The 16607-nt window shown below is 46.2% G+C and overlaps 1 protein-coding gene across 2 annotated transcripts in view; it reads right to left on the bottom strand.

The window, feature by feature from the left end:
- Positions 1–16607, bottom strand: part of TEX2 (testis expressed 2) — a 105469-nt gene that overhangs the window by 88484 nt on the left and 378 nt on the right. The window lies entirely within an intron of this gene.

The raw sequence follows: 16607 nt of genomic DNA, 5'->3' as shown, positions 1-16607 counted from the left end.
TCTACTTAGGATGCTGATTCTTGAATTTGCTTTGGACTCTTGGATGTTGGCATTTTTCACTGCAAGGCTGTGACACTTCATAATAACTGTTTTTTCTCAGAAACACATTATTTTATCCAGCTTCCTAAGAAAGATCAAAATTAATGTTGAGTCTTCAATGCTTCAGGACATCACTCAAGATGCAGGGCACATCTCCATAGAAACTTTCCTCCTAGGCAAGTTTTTTCTTCAACTGAGCGTTTCTACATCAAAAACTAACCCTGGGGCTTCCCTGGTGGCGCAGTGGTTGAGGGTCCGCCTGCTGATGTGGGGGACGCGGGATCCTGCCCCGGTCCGGGAGGATCCCGCGTGTCGCGGAGTGGCTGGGCCCACGGGCCATGGCCGCTGGGTCTGAGCGTCCGGAGCCTGTGCTCCGCAGCGGGAGAGGCCGCAGCGGTGAGGGGCCCACATACCGCAAAAAAAAAAAAAAAAAGTAACCCTGAAGTCACTGTCCCACTGATCTCTGGCTCCCTCAACATACTGTGTCCTAGACATTTAAAATTTTTCAACATCCTGTAAGAATTAATACTTGTACATTCCCCCTTCTATTTATAAAAATTATTTTTTATTTTTGTTTTAACAAACTTGCTCTCTATGAGCTTTTTCTAACATGGAAACTTAAATATCATATAAATTTAAATATCCTACAGATTACATGAACTCTCCACTCCCACCAACCCTGGCTGCCGGACCCGCTGTGATCACACATTCTTTGTTCCTACAAGCCAGGGAAGAAAGTGACCTTGTTACTCTCAAATATCACTCTCATTTCAAGTCCACCCGGTTACCACTGTTCTTTCACATATATGGCAATTTTTGGTCTTTCTTCCAAAATGTGGCCAAAGGTACAATAAAAGGCTGAAAATGCCTATTATCTGCTTGCTCTCCTGGACTACAATCTCCCTCTACCATTTTTTCTAAACCAAAAGGTACCATTGTATTTGGAAAATAATAAATTTTAGAAAAAGGTACCTGTACGCTCTTATTTCCAGAATGACTACATGCACAGAAGGAGAAATTACAATCTGCTGAGAAAACTTCAAAATAATTTCTAATTCTGTTTGCTATAATTTGACAATTCTATCTTAAGAGTCTAGAAAAGATACCATTGTGAGATGTGTCAAAGGCATTATCCTAATTGAAATCTATAAAAATGGAATACTCAGTTCCTTTTCAAGCCACATAAAAGCACATACAGACCAGAGACCCTTCCTATTAAATCAAGGGGGGTGGGATGCCTGTAAAGTACATGTCACCAAAGTAGTAAATATTTTAGCCTCAAAATACCTCAGCCATTTATCATGGTATATGTAAGCGCTGGTCTAGAGAGCTTCACATGCTGACATACAAACGAAATATTGAACAGTGCTCCTTTTTAAAAAATCGAAATCAGGAAAAGCAGACATGTTCTATTCATCTAGCTGGTTTTCACTCCCAAGTTTTTGTTTTCCACACGTTTTATTGTTTTCTTTAAATACACTAGAACTTTCACTTCTCTGTGTTCATGGAAAAGAAAAGTGGAATGGATAATCCCAAACAATTGATTTGGGAATGCACTGCATTTTTTGGTAGCTCTCCATTAACATGGGTCTGTGTCAGAGGAGGGATGTAAACCGACTAGAGTCACAGGCACAATGGGGAGAAGGAAAGCCAGCTGAAGGCTTAGAGACTGGCAAGAAATAATCCACCCTCGGGAAACTGAAAGCCAAGGCCATAACTTCCTCTGTATTTAAAATCCAGAGTGCTGACTCTTCATTAATTTTAGATGAATTTCACAGTAGGTTTTTTGTAATTCCCAACAGCTTGCATTACTAGCTCATGAGGTGGCTCTATCAATTAAGAGATCTGGTTTCCTGGGCAGAGCCTCCGGATCACATGCCCACCTTCACGTGAAGGTGTTGTGCTGCCAAGGGGCTCATGAATCCTCAGAAGTAGCAGAAGCCCCTCCTCCAAAACCCTGTTCAGGGCCAGATCCCTGAGCCCCCAGAACACTGTGGGAGAAATTCCGAGAGGGGAAGAAACAAACTACCAAAGGTAGAATATGACCATCTTTGACTGTAATTTAAATTTGACAGGGTTCTGTTATAATAATGCACACCTGTCACCAGTGTCGTCTTATATATTGGCCTGCCTCTAGAAGAATGGTCTTTCTGAAAGCAACACCTTCTGTCTTTTCTGCCTCTGGCAAAATTGGAATAAGGAATATAAAACAGAATCTTACTTTCATGAGCAGAGCTCACAACACAGGATACACGAGGTCCACAAGGAAAGAAGGGAGCCAGTGACGGTGATGCCAGATGTGGGTTCCTGACCAGTCAGAGGCTGCAAGAGCAGATCGCTGGACTTCCAGGCTAGAAACGGTGAGCTGAGACCCCAAGGCACTCCCCGCAGGGGCAGAGTCACAGGGTTGCAAGGACCAGACTCCCAGTCCTCTTTCTACTTCAGGGTCCCCTTTCTGGTGGCAGACAAGAATTACCAGACTTGGGCTTCCCTGGTGGCACAGTGGTTGGGAGTCCGCCTGCCGATGTAGGGGATGCAGGTTCGTGGCCCGGTCCGGGAGGATCCCACGTGCCGCGGAGCGGCTGGGCCCGTGAGCCATGGCCGCTGAGCCTGCGCGTCCGGAGCCTGTGCTCCGCAGCGGGAGAGGCCACAACAGTGAGAGGCCCGCGTACCGCAAAAAAAAATAAAATAAAATAATTACCAGACTTAACAGAAAAGCCCATGAGAGGGTACAGATTAACTTAGAATGCATTAAGGAAAAAAAATGGAGGAGGAGCAGATGGTATAAAAGAGATAAACCCAAGAAAAATGAAAAGAGAAGCCCTGTGAGAACTTGGCGGGGGGGGGGGGGGGGGTGCAGGGGGCGACTGGGTCATTGATCAAAAGAAACTAAGGAAACCAAGGAGAAAATATCATGGTGCAAGACACCTGGCTCAGAGGACAAGTTTATCCAGTGCTCTCCCACAAAGGATATCTTAAGGATTTGAGGAGGGACAAGAGGCCAGTAGTGAGGAAAGAGAATCTCAGGGGTCCAGGGATAGAGAGCCTGGCATGATGACTGGTGAGGAGAAGCCAGGCTTGCACACATGGACTCCCACCAGCTAGGACCCTGCAGCCCTTGTTCTAGGTTCTCCCCCTACTGTGAATCGGTCCCTCCATTCTAAAAAGCTGGCTTCAGAGCTTTTTAGACGAGACATAAAGAAACTTTAGAGCTGGAGTTCTTCTGTAACTTAGCCTGATGAACATCAAAGACCCCACCCCACTGTCACTGCCACTGCAGCCAAATGCACATACACAAATACCCACAAGATTTCACATTCAACTTGCAGGAAGACAGAGACTTCTCCCTTCGCCTGCCCAAAGTTAAAAACCCTGACTCAAAGAATTCACTGCATTGTTTTGAGTAAGAGGGTGGTGTTTTGATCCACACCCCTTTGGATGGTGTGTGTGTGGGCTGTAGGCAGTCCGGACAGGGCAGGAGACAGAGAGTAGGGTCAGGTCCTGCTCTAGGAAGATGACAGTCATCTAGGGCCTCCCAAAGCTTCACCAGGATTTTTACTCCTGGACCCAAGACGTTAATGAGAAAATAGCTGGTTACTTTCTAGACACTCCACAAATAACCAAAAAATCGAAAAACAAACGAAAATTCCAAAACATAAAAGTGCTTACGTAAGTTAAAAAAGAAAGAAAAACTGGCATGTTGACTTATAAACTATTAACCCAGGAGAAAGGAATCTAACTAACCACTTTATAATTAAGAATTTATCATGTTTAATGTTATTCAAATACCTGCTTTAAGATTCTTCAAAGGCCTTCCTTAAAAGGAATGGCAAAGTGGGTAAGGACTTCCTTTAAGAGATTCACAGAAGACTGACTCTCACTTCAAGAGTCTGGACCTGCTCACTGACAGTCCCCAGGCACAGCCACTGTCTTCTGAGCAGGGCCATCTGCTGAATGCTCAAGGGATCACTGGAGAGCCAGCCCATATTAACTCACTATGGGGATAACCTATTTGACGAGACCTTTCTCAAGCCTCAAAGAATCTGGTTTGAAATCATCACGGTGGTTGGATGAGGGGTTCCAAAGCCAGTTTCCAGGCTTCCCGCTCGTCTGGCAGGGCCACTCAGTCCCTTAGCAACAGCATCACACCACTGAGAGATACTGATGTAAGCCCTACAACCACAGGCAGGAAAAGGAACCGACAAGGCTGAACCACGTACCTGCCCCTGCCTCATCACTGCAAAAACAAGAAACCAAAACCTCTCATTCCCATTTTAAATACCAATTTGGTCACCTGTATAAAAGAACTCCTAAAACGGAAAAAATGTGGCCAAAAAATATTCCTTTCTTCCTTGGCTTGAGCACCCATCTCACTCAACACTAACCAATCAACAGTGCCCACCTGCTCTGTGCTTACTCAGCACGGAGGTGGGTAAGAGGCCAGGGGACCCCACTGCAGTGCTTGGAAGGAGCCCAGGAGGAGCAGGACAGCATTTCTGGGAAGGGAAATGGAAGTTACCAGGCCAACTCTGACAGATAACACAAAATGTCAAAAATTCTTATCAGGCCCAGTAGAGCAAGGTTTCAGAAAACAGTTAAGTCTGCAATTTCTGGAAGATTTCTTCTAAGCTGCGGGTCAAAATGTATATACTTTAAACATGTATTACATTTTAATTTTTGAGATTAACACTCTGGCATTATAAATTCAAATAGTTGGAAGAACCTCTTGACCATCTGCCCCAGAAAACCCTGGGCCCTGTACTTGTTACCTGTGCTGTCAAAACAACTCATCACCTAATCCAGAAACTCAACTTGTGTTTTTTCCTTCCATGAGCTTTTCGTACCACAGATCAGACCTCATGAAATAACATTCACCGCAGGCTATTAAGCCTCTGCCTACACCCCTGTTGGTCAGTCAAGCCTGAAGACAAAAGCTCAGCTGACCAAATGAGTTTGGTCTCTGGCTTGGAGCATGATCAACAGTCATTTCTACTGGGAGTTTTAGCCTTAAAAAAAAAAATTAATGTTCCTGCTTTACTATCAGGATCGAATATCACTCATCATCTCCCCACAGACATTAGCCTACCTTGGGAAATTAAAACAAAAGCAACTCCTTTCCCCTGGGTTTTCTACTACTCTTGACTTATTTTCCGCTTCGATCTTGCCTGTGAGCTTAGCCAGAGCCGGCAGCTCCGCCTTCCCCTAGGACAGCTCCCTTCAGACTTCCTAGCACAGGCACTGGAGTTTCTGCTCCTAACTCTGTGGGGTGGGGCTGGACAGTAGGATGGGAAACCAAGCAGAGGCCACATCAAAGTAGTCACTGCCATGGGCTAATGCTCCAGAGGTCATTTGTAACAGGCATCTGGATATTAAGGACACAACAATGTCTCCAGTTCCAGCTCAGGTGAGAAGGAGGTCCGTCATTTTTATCAAAGGAAGCAACAAAATAAGGTAGGAGATGCTCACCCCAGTGACCGCAGGGTGAAGAGCAGGCGCTGTGGAGCCTGCCTCCCCTGAACCAAGCTCTCTGCCTGTTGCTGGCTGCAGCCACAGGCCCCCTTGTACTCTGCATGGCTTTACCCCATCCTCAACGTCAACCGGCTCTTCCTTATTTGTCATCATTAGGTCCAAGCAGGACCACGCCCCCACCCCCACCCCCACCCCCACACACTCACTTCCCTCTACCTGCTCTCAGAGGTAAAATTATCAGCAAGGTAGGGTTAGAATCTACCACATGGTCCACTTTGCATGGAATTCACCTTAACAAACATCTGCTTGGTCTACTACACCTGCCAGGGGTGAGGGTCTCCTGTTTTAAAATCTGTCTATGAAGAAAAATCATTGCCCCTCAATCTGGCAGGCAGAGTCCTAAGGTGAAATAACCTGCCCTCTGCTCCTTCCATCATAATTGAAACACTTCCCGTCAGCCTTCCATGATCAGGGCACACACAGTGAATCTCTCATAGGGTTTTCTTTTGGAGCCAGGTATACCCACACTACTTTGCTCTATTCTAACACTCCCTCCGCCAGGTCACATTTACCTGGCTGTGCTGTTAAGGTTTCCAGGGCACGGAGCCATCACCTGCACACCCTCCGACAGGGGCATTCTCAACCAGCTCTGCTGCTAGCTCCCACTTGGAGTTCCTAGGCTCCACTTCGGTGTCGACACTGCTGCTAAGTCACCCAGGTCTCTGAGGTCTCTGGTTCTGCAATTTTCCTGTCCCCTTAATATTCAGCTTAAAGCCTTCTTAACCAGCTTTGCAAGTCTCCCAGAAAACATCACTCTGGCCTTCATGAAACACCTCCCCTCTGGTTATCAGAGGCTCTGGTCTAGGGAACCAGCCCCTTCCTTCCAAAAATAAAAACAAAAACAAAAAAACACGTTGCCTAGGAAACCAGCTAGAGACATCCCATATCAGTTTTCTCTTTCAGAATCACAAGTTGTAGAAGAAATTTAACCACTGTCTCTGCCAAGTCCTTCCATTTCCTATTCAGAAATTCAAAGTTTCTGGTGAAGACCCAGGTTTCTCCTACGAGTCCCTCCCACATGACAGGAGGATCTGATGAGCACCAGCAGGGTCCTCCCCTCAGCTACAAGTCAGCTCAGGAAGAGGGCAAGTCTCACCTGCTGCAGGGCCAGGTCTAAACACAGCTGCCTCCATTCTTCCCAATAGCTGGAAGTCTCTTCCCCGACAAGGCACAACTAGAATTCCCTCCCACTGCAAATACGAACAGGGCAGAATCCTGACTCTCTAGAAAGAGAGGAAGGCTACTACATCCCTGAGACTTCCCTGGTGGCGCAGTGGTTAAGAATCCGCTCTGCCAATGCAGGGGACACAGGTTCGATCCCTGGTCCGGGAAGATCCCACATGCTGAGGAGCAACTAAGCCCGTGCACCACAACTACTGAGCCTACACTCTAGAGCCTGCGAGCCACAACTACTGGGCCCGTGGGCTGCAACTACTGAGCCCACGCGCTCTAGGGCCCGTGCTCCACAAGAGAAGCCACCACAATAAGAAGCCTGCGCACCGCTAAGAGTAGCCCCCGCTCGCCACAACTAGAGAAAGCCCACGCAGAGTAGCAAAGACCCAATGCAGCCAAACATAAACAAAATTTTTTTAAAAAGACTACTACATCCCTGACTGTGGGCTGCATATGGAAGACTCCAACCCTGAGGTCTCAAATTGGAGACCCGTGCTACTAAGGACACACACTCAGTGAGAGTGATGCCTCCTGAGGGCTGGGATAGGAAGCCAGACAGGAGGGCCACCCTTGCAACTCCGCAGGCAAATGCCTTTCAAGTCTGTGACAAGGGCACAGACATACTTCTCTTGTAAGACAGTGCTAAACCCACTGGACACTTTCCAACAATAGATTCCCAAAGACTCTCCCCCGACCCCCACCCCGGCCAGTTCCCTTCCCAGGTTATTCTACTCTAAAAACTATTCAATCCTTCCAATAAATCCAAGTTTTAAAGAGCATTCTTCAAGTTCCTCCTTGTTCCCAATGTGCTTGCATTCACTCATTCATTCATTCATTCACCCAGCAAACATTTAAGAAGCTTGTGCAATGGGTCAGATACAGAGCTAGGCACTGGGTATATAAGAATGAGCAAAATCGACAAGGTCCCTGCCCTCCCGGAGGAAGGGGAAAAGCAGATGTCTCTTAAAGAATATGTCACAACAACAGTGAGAAGTGCTGTAAAGGACAAAAGAGAAAAGGGGAGCGAGGTGAGGGGTCAGAGCTGTTTTCTGAAGAGGGAGCAGCAAGGTGGCTCAGTTCCTGAAAGGCAGAGCTCCCTTCCAGCTGGGAGTGGAAGGGTGCCTAGACTATAATAAACCAGGAGGAGAGAGGCACGGGCCCAGGCTGAAGCAGGAGGCAGGAGTGGCTGGATCACGCAGCACTTTTCAGACCAGGTTCAGAATGTGGCTCTTATCCTGGGAGCAACTGGAAGCCTTCCTAGGGTTTTGAGCAAGGACGTGGCATGATTATATTGGGAAATTTTTTTTTTTTAAGAAGATGTTGGGGGTAGGAGTTTATTAATTAATTAATTTATTTTTGCTGTGTTGGGTCTTCGTTTCTGTGCAAGGGCTATCTCTAGTTGTGGCAAGTGGGGGCCACTCTTCATCGCGGTGCACGGGCCTCTCACTATCGTGGCCTCTCTTGTTGTGGAGCACAGGCTCCAGACGCGCAGGCTCAGTAGTTGTGGCTCACAGGCCTAGTTGCTCCACGGCATGTGGGATCCTCCCAGACCAGGGCTCGAACCCGTGTCCCCTGCATTAGCAGGCAGATTCTCAACCACTGCACCACCAGGGAAGCCCGGGAATTTTTAAGACACCACTCTGGCTGCAGAGGGGTGAAGAGATTAGAAAGGAGAGGAAGCAGCTGTGGGAAGAGGAGGGAGGCAGCTGCTGCAGTCTTCGAAGCCAAAAGATGGTAGTTTGGACTAGAGTGGTGGCAGTGAAGTTGGCAAGAAAGAGAACCATTCAAGAGACGTTTAAAAGATGAAAATAACAGCACTTGGTAACGGATGAGATAAAAGCCAGCTTGCATTTGCAGTGAAGAGAAATGTCAGTTACCTCCAGGAGAAAATACTGGCTGTATATACTCTGCAGCTCACATACTTCCTTTGGCAACTATTTTTCAAATTTCTAGACAAATTTAAAGCTCTTCTTATTTGCTCTTAAACCTATTCTTAAAAACCGTCATCCATTTTTGAAACACATTTTTTGAGCATCTACTATGTGCTGGGGATAGAAAGGTGATCAAGATAGCCAGGCCCTTGGCATGTCTCCTCTGAGCCTCTAAACCCCCCTGGCAATGAATGCAACTCCCAAGGCTGAGGTCACCCTACCTCCAGAAACCTTCACATGAGTCACTCAACAGACTCCTGTCTACCTCTCAGAGACCTTCCACAATGCAACAGCAGCACAAGCAGGGAGATTCACTCCTTATTTCATAAGATCTGAGCCCCGGGAGACATCCCGCATCAAATCTAACTTCTCCAGGTGTCTGAGCTGCCAAAACCTTGCTCTTACTGGAAGACAATGAACCCCAAGAAGCAGTTCTTCCTTCTACATAATCAAACTCCTTTTCTCTAAAACGTACTGAGTTTGGGACCTACATGTGAACTGTGCTGTTCCATTTGTTGCCCAAATTAGTTTGTGCTGGATTTTATCCTACCATAGAGATTGAACAGTGTAGCTCCAGGGTTTACAAAACCATCAATGTGGCCACACAGAGCTATTTAACTGAAAATTAACTAAAATTAAAACTTCAGTTTCTCAGTTGCACTAGCCACCTTTCAAGTATTTGATAGTCACATGCGGCTAGTGGCCACCATATTGACGGCACAGATGTAGAGGTGCTGCTACAGGGTTCTTTGCTGTTTGATTTGAATTTCCCCTTAAAAAAAAATACACAAAAATTTAACATATGGAGACTTTCAACATATTAACTGTGTTCCCCTCGATTTTATAAGTGAATGCTATAATCTGAATTTAAATTAACATGCACCACAAAAATAGTGCTTTTTAGTTAGTTTCATAGTTCGAGCTTTGTGTATATTTTATTTGCCAGGAATGTTGAAGATAAAACCTTGTGATTCCTTGTGAGGAAGAAAGGGACCATGATTTTACAAGCCAATGTGGACAGAGACTGTTTTACTCTTTTTACATATACCCTACACATTGTCCAATATAGCTGATATTCTCAGTAAATACATAGATTAATTGGTAATCTAATTTTGTGCCTACTTTTCATAATCAAGTCTATAAGGGGCTTGCAAGAAATGTTCATTTCAGATTTGGAATTTCAACTACTAACACCAGTCCTGTAATGATGCAACATGCAGGAATTTTTTCTCTCGAACCATATCTACCATGTGATTTTATATCCCAAAGATACATTTATATTGTGACAGAAAATCCGCCAACAATGCTTCATATGTGAAACTATCTCGGAACAAGATTAGCAAAATGTTACTGAAACTGAGTGACAGAAACACGAAGCTCGTTATGTTATTCTTTCCTTTCGTGTATTCAAAATGTTTTTTCCTGAATAATAGATCTTTTTTAAAAAAAAGGACTAATGCAATTACATACAAATTCAATCGGTTCTAACAAATATTCTGTAGGGTAATTATAAACTTTGGTATGGCTGGGTTCATAGTATTTTACCAAACCTCCCAAGCCAGGTCAAGAACTAACAAAGCCAGTGACTTGTTTTATGAAATTCTCCTCCTGTGTGACCGGAGGTGGGGTGGTTATGAGAAAGCATCACACCATGTCCCTTCAGGTGGATTCTTCTTTCAGCAACTCGGAGCCATCATGCTTGATCACCTGATAATAAGGCCACTGGCCTCTGCCTCCTCTTATCAGAAAAAAAAGACTAAAAATCCACTTCCCACAGCCCAACACTAAAGCAGACACCTGCAGACAGAGGAACAATGCTTCCGGTCCACCCTGACTTCAAGGTGAGCCCTGCACCCACTGCCGAGGCTCCAGGGCAAGCACTGCCCAGGTGCCGGCTGATGGTTAGCACGTTACAGGCTGTCCCACACTGAGCCACAGCAGGATGCCTCCAGTGGACTCCAGTGGATGTGCACAGGAGCCATTTCAGTCCTACCTACTGCCCTGTGGTTACTTTGCACACAGAATGATGGGAAATGTGGACCCAGAACAGAAGCTCAACCCCTCCAGGCCAAGTTCCCCACTGCCTGTGAGTCAGCAAACCCTTGTAAGAAATTCCCAAGGTGCCTCAAGCAGTGTCCGGCTCTGAGCCCCAGCCCCTCCCCTCTGCTCTGTGAGGCACCTGCCTCTCCCATCTTCATGCCCTCCTCTCAGGCCCTCCTCCCCTGAAGCCAGACTTGCCACACACTGCTCCCTCCCTTGAGGTGCTCTTCCCAACACTCCCAGTTGCTGGCCTCCCTCCCTTTATTCTTTCTCAGGGCCTGTTCTTTTTCCTCAGAGGAAGGAGACTTCGCGCTTATCACAATTTAATATATACAATGCACACGTCTGCTGACTTGTTTATTGTCTAGACTACGTAATGTGCTATGTGTCGGCAGGGAATACATCTGTTTTGCTCCCCACTGGATTTCCAATGCCAAGCACAATGCTTGGCTCCAGCAGACGCACAGATACTTGTTTAATGAGTGATAATCACTGTTCAGTCAGTCCTTTCAGTGGAAAGATTTTTAAATTTTATATTTCAAGCCCCAAATGATATACAGAACCATCTTGAGGAACACTGCTTAAAAAACAACATTAGGTGTAAGAAAGGACTTAAAATTCAGTAAGAGAACTGGCCAGCTTATGTCAGCTTTAAGTAACAAACGTGAAATGAAACTCTTATGAAATGCATATTGTGATTCTGAAAGGTTATTTGCGGGAGCAATCCAAGCAGTGGGTTTAAATCTCAAATCCTAAATAAGGTGGTGACTGAAGAGGGCTTCTCTTGCCCAGTTCCATTCTCAACTGTTAGGATAAGCCGGGAGGGGCTCAGTGTGTTAGTTCCAATCATCGTCTTGGGGGTAAAGCCCTTAGAACCAATCTTCCAAGCAAACCCAACAGACAAAGGTTACCTCGTTGTTTCAAAGCCCACCCTGCTCCCCACCCCACCAGCTTCCTCACAGAAAGGTCAGATTCTTCTCTCAACAGTCCCACCTATGCTCACAGTGGCCTGGCCTCTGGTTTTGTTCACCAAAGAAAAACGAAAGAGGACTTTAGTCTTCTGCAACTCCCATAGAGTTCGTCCTTAGGTTTAACAAAGTTCTCCCAATACGCAGCAGATGTTCTGAATGAGAACTCAGAATTTAAACAGGGGTCAGTACACAATAAAAGACTAGGAATGCATGACCCCAAAGCAGAGGGAAATCTCACTTTTTAAACTGGTAAAACTTCCAGGGCACATGGCTTGAGAAGATTCCAAAATGAGGCAGGGTGCATCTGAAACAACCACAGAACTCATATTGGGGAGCAACATAAGCTTGAGTTCTAGTCCCAGCTATAAGCCCTTGTCCTTGCTGTGTGATCTTGGACAAGTTACTTAACTTCTCTGAACCTCAGTTACCTCATCTTAAAATAAGATTGACACTAGTCTCTACTGCTCATAGGATGATGTGAGGTTTAAAAGTAGGAACAGTGCACACAGTAATTCTCCATAAATGATGGTTACTCATATGGTTATCACCTACCCGTTCTTTTCTCTTTACAAAAGCGCTAGCACAAACATCGACCTGAGACTTCAGACTCATTTCCTTTCAACCATTTAATTTCTCAGATCCTTAGATTCATAAACTCACATAATCTATGACACTGTATTGGAGCAAGTGTGGCGGAGGAGACTAAGAAATCAAGCCCTCATTTTGGAAGAGACCCTCAAGATCCAGAGTAGGGAAATGATGTGCCCAAGACACACATAATAACAGGATAAACCCCCAGGACTGGAAACAGGTCTCTTAATACCAACTGCAGTGCTCTCTCTACCTCACTCAGAAACCCAGGGTTTCTGTGATTTCATGACCTCCTAGCATCCCTCTGATGAATGGTACCTCACAGACACTTCACACAACGCAATTAAGCATTACAAGGAGTTTGGCAAGAGGCAACATGGAATCTTGCATAGAACCTTGAGGTGCTTTAAAATTCACGTATAAGAGTATTCACACCAGCCTACGTTTCTAAACTTCTTATAACGATAGTTATTTTTTTATTTTTATTTTTTTTGTGGTACGCGGGCCTCTCACTGCTGCGGCCTCTCCCGTTGCGGAGCACAGGCTCTGGACGCGCAGGCCTAGCGTCCATGGCTCACGGGCCCAGCTGCTCTGCGGCATATGGGATCCTCCCGGACCGGGGCACGAACCTGCATCCCCTGCATCGGAAGGCGGACTCTCAACCACTGCGCCAGCAGGGAAGCCCACAATAGTTATTTTTAACTTGGGATTTAAAGTTGACAAAGAACTCAATGAACAGGCAGGACAAAGGGAGCTGTCTGTCCATGGCTGGTTAGCTCCTGAAGTCAATGCTTCTCACGCGGACAAGAGTCAGCCAAAGGACAGAGCTTCACGCAAACTGAAAAACGTTCCTCCAGCCCACAGACCATGGATTACTGCCTGGGCTCCAAGTGGCAAATCTTACGAGATGCTCCCTAGCTTTTCCCCAGAACCACCTACCAGTTAACCATACGTTCTGTCATCCGACAGGAGCAACTGTTACTGGGTGCTCACGCTGTGCCAGGCACACGAGTGACTTCATGTAATCCTCACAACTACCGATAAAGAATGTACTACCGTGGTTCACATGACCTAGAACCCCACTGACTATGACACCATTATTTTACGTACGAAAAAGGGAGTTACTGCCAACTACAACTTAAGACCTCATAGATTATAAGATACTTTTCAGAAATGTTAAGATGAGACAAACTGTACTGTCTTAGCGTTGTTGAAATGTGAATATTGTCCCACTTACAGATAAAGAAACTGAGGTACACAGAGAGAGAAAATAATTGCCCAAGGTCACGGAGCTGATAAGTGGAAGCATTGGGATACATACCTGGTAAGTCTGGTCAACTTTTCATGGCAGTAAACTCAGATTTCTTGAGAGCCACATGAATTACCCAAAAACACACCTGGCAGAGAGGCAGGACACAATGGTGCTAACTCTTGTTCCACCATGAGCACATTAACTGCGGCAATTCTCTGAACATCTCTGAACCTGACCTTTCATGTGTCCAAGAAGGCACTGTGCTAGACTATACTAAACCGCCATCCTTCTTCTGGGAAAAGCAATGCGGTACGATGGAAAAAGCACACTTGGAATCAGAAAGTCGTAGACTGAAATTCTTGTTCCAGAGAATTCCCTGGCGGTCCACTGGTTAGGACTCTGTGCTTTCACTGCCGAGGGCCTGGGTTTAATCCCTGGTGGGGGAACTAAGATCCCGCAAGCCGTGTGGTACGGCCAAAAAAAAAATCTTGTTCCACTATCTAACCAGCTTATTGCCCTGGGAAATTTACTGAACTGCTCTGAGCCTCTGTTTCCTCTCCTGTAAATTGAGGCTACCAGCATCTAGCTCACTCAGAGGGCTGCTCAAGGACGGGAAAGGATATATATACAAACAGAGAAAGCAGCACATGGCAGAGCTGGAATTCAACAAATGCTCTTTTCTATACTAGCCACCTTCTGCTTTGGGACAGAATCAAGGAACAAACGATTCCCTGTGACCTCAGCAATTCCCAAGTGGGACACTCAGGAGAGAATAAGGATCAGACAGGAGAAAGCAGACCCTGAGGGACACTCAGGCAAAGAAAATGAACTGGAAGCACCTGGAGGACAGGGATGAACTTCCAAACTTCTCAATAAACTAACTGACAAGGGAATGGGAAAAAAAGAGAGAACTTAACACTATCAAAAGACACTGGTCAATAGATATGAGGATGAAGAGATACCAAACCTGACACAGAAAACCAGTCTTGGAAGATTCAGTTTGATACCAAAAGTGATCTACAGCAGGAAGAATTTCCCCATTGTTCTGTTTTGTTCTTACTTAATATTCTGTGCATTTCTCCCCTTTCTTTCTTCAAGAGCTTCAGAAAATCCTCAGAAGAGCTTTGACTTGGAGGGAAGGTGAATCATATAGATGTAGAAACAAGTTCTTGACCTGTTTCTTTCTCCATCGTACCCATAATGCCTCAAAGTTTCTGGCACACAGCCAACTCTCAACAAAAATTAGTTGAGTGAATATTTTTTGACTACATGTCATTTCACTTTGACCAAAACTGCAAAACATCCTATATATTTATTCTACCTAAAAGCCTAATAATCTTTCCTACTTCTTTTCCAGAAGCATTCTAAAACCATAATCTCTAATACACAAACAATACACTTGGCGAAAGCTATTTCACCAGTCCTCTCACACGATGACATTCTACCCGCTCTTCAAACCTCCAGCAAGGTCCAGCCCCCTCAGCCCCACCAAACCCCTGCACTTTCTCTTCCCCCTCCTCTGTCCAGCCCTCGGGTGCCTTGTCAGTTGTCTCAATTACCACCATCATCTGAACTGAATCAGTTTGTTAATCTCCTTCCTCTCAGGCACAGCACCTTTCCTGGAGATTAATGTGCAGGCAGGTCAAGTTCACCCACAGTCCTCCATACACCCCCTACCCATCCCTATCCCAGCCTTCCCTGACACTCCCAGAGAGGCCCAGTGGGAAAAAAAAAAAAAAGGCAAAAATCCCACCCTACCCCCATCACCTCAGGAGGCTGCTTGTTTTCCATAAGTTTGGACCAATCACCAACTTTTAGAAGAATTTCAAAGAATCCTGAAATGATTTAAGGGTTGGGTAAGAGCTGATAGAAATGGCACTTTTGCTCTTTCAATACCTCCTAGGAGATAAGCTTCACTGTGTCACTGAGCTCTAAACCCACAAACCTGGACTCCTGGGAATTCCCTGGCAGTCTAGTGGTTAGGACTCTGTGCATTCACTGCCCAGGGCCCTGGTTCCATCCCTGGTCTGGGAACTAAGATCTCACAAGCTGTGCATCGAAAAAGAAAAACCCACAAAAACCTAGATTCTGCAAACACTCCCTATCCCAGAGTTCAAGGATCATTTGCCCCTCTGTTTTTCCTTGTTGGTTTCCATATAAAAGTCACTCATTGTTTCCCTTCCAGCTTACATCAGGCTCCTGAAAGGATTCCTTTAAATCCTTTGATGAAAACCATCAAAACATGCGAAAGGCTGGTTCTTTTCAATTCCTGTGCAGAGCAGCCCCGGTGTCAAGAGCTAGAACTTCAAACATGAATATGGCACCACCCCTGTCTTCATGGAGCCCACGCTTTTCCTCCAACTCTGAAAAAGTATGCCCTCCCTGGGAAGCGTCGGTTAAGACGTAGTGACAAAGTACTTCATAGCTTTGGAGGAAGAGCGAGGGTGGAAACAGACTTTGCCCTTACATTGGCTGCCGTGTAACCATAACAACAGATGGTTTAAGTAACCATCAACCCACCTAGGGGCTAAGTTTTCCAAAAACCATTTTCAAAAGGGGAAAACTCCCCTGCACCGACTCCCGCGTCAGCCGTGCATTCTGGGCAGCGTGCGAGGCGGAGCTGAAGCCGACGCTTCAGTCCATCCCCGGTCCCACCGCTTCATTCGTGTGCTCCCCGGCAGCACAACCTCCACCGTCACACCCGAGCTCTGGGGCACGGCACCTGGCATTAGGCCTCAGCCCAATGTCACTTGTTAACCTTCCAAACCCCCGGCTTTCGGGACGCCGCCGCCTCAGGTCTAAGGCACGCAAACCACCCACTGCCACCCACGATTTCCAGGAGCTAGAGAAAAACAACCCGAGACGCAGAGAGCCTCTAAAGGATCCGCGTAAAAGTAACTGCGGTTCTCGACTTCCAGGCATTTCGCAACGTGAGCGCTGGGGGCGGCAGGAACCCGGGGCCCCATTCACAAAATTACAAGCTGTTTTCCCTTAGTTTGCTTGTGGACGGGGCCGAACCCGGAGCCCGTGGACCGCAGGCTGCGGGGACCGGCCGGAGGGCACCTCCGGCGGGGTCAAGCC

Source organism: Globicephala melas, chromosome 20 (genome assembly GCF_963455315.2).
Source record: "Globicephala melas chromosome 20, mGloMel1.2, whole genome shotgun sequence".
Taxonomy (NCBI): Eukaryota; Metazoa; Chordata; class Mammalia; order Artiodactyla; family Delphinidae; genus Globicephala; species Globicephala melas.
This window is presented reverse-complemented; position numbering and strand designations above follow the sequence as displayed.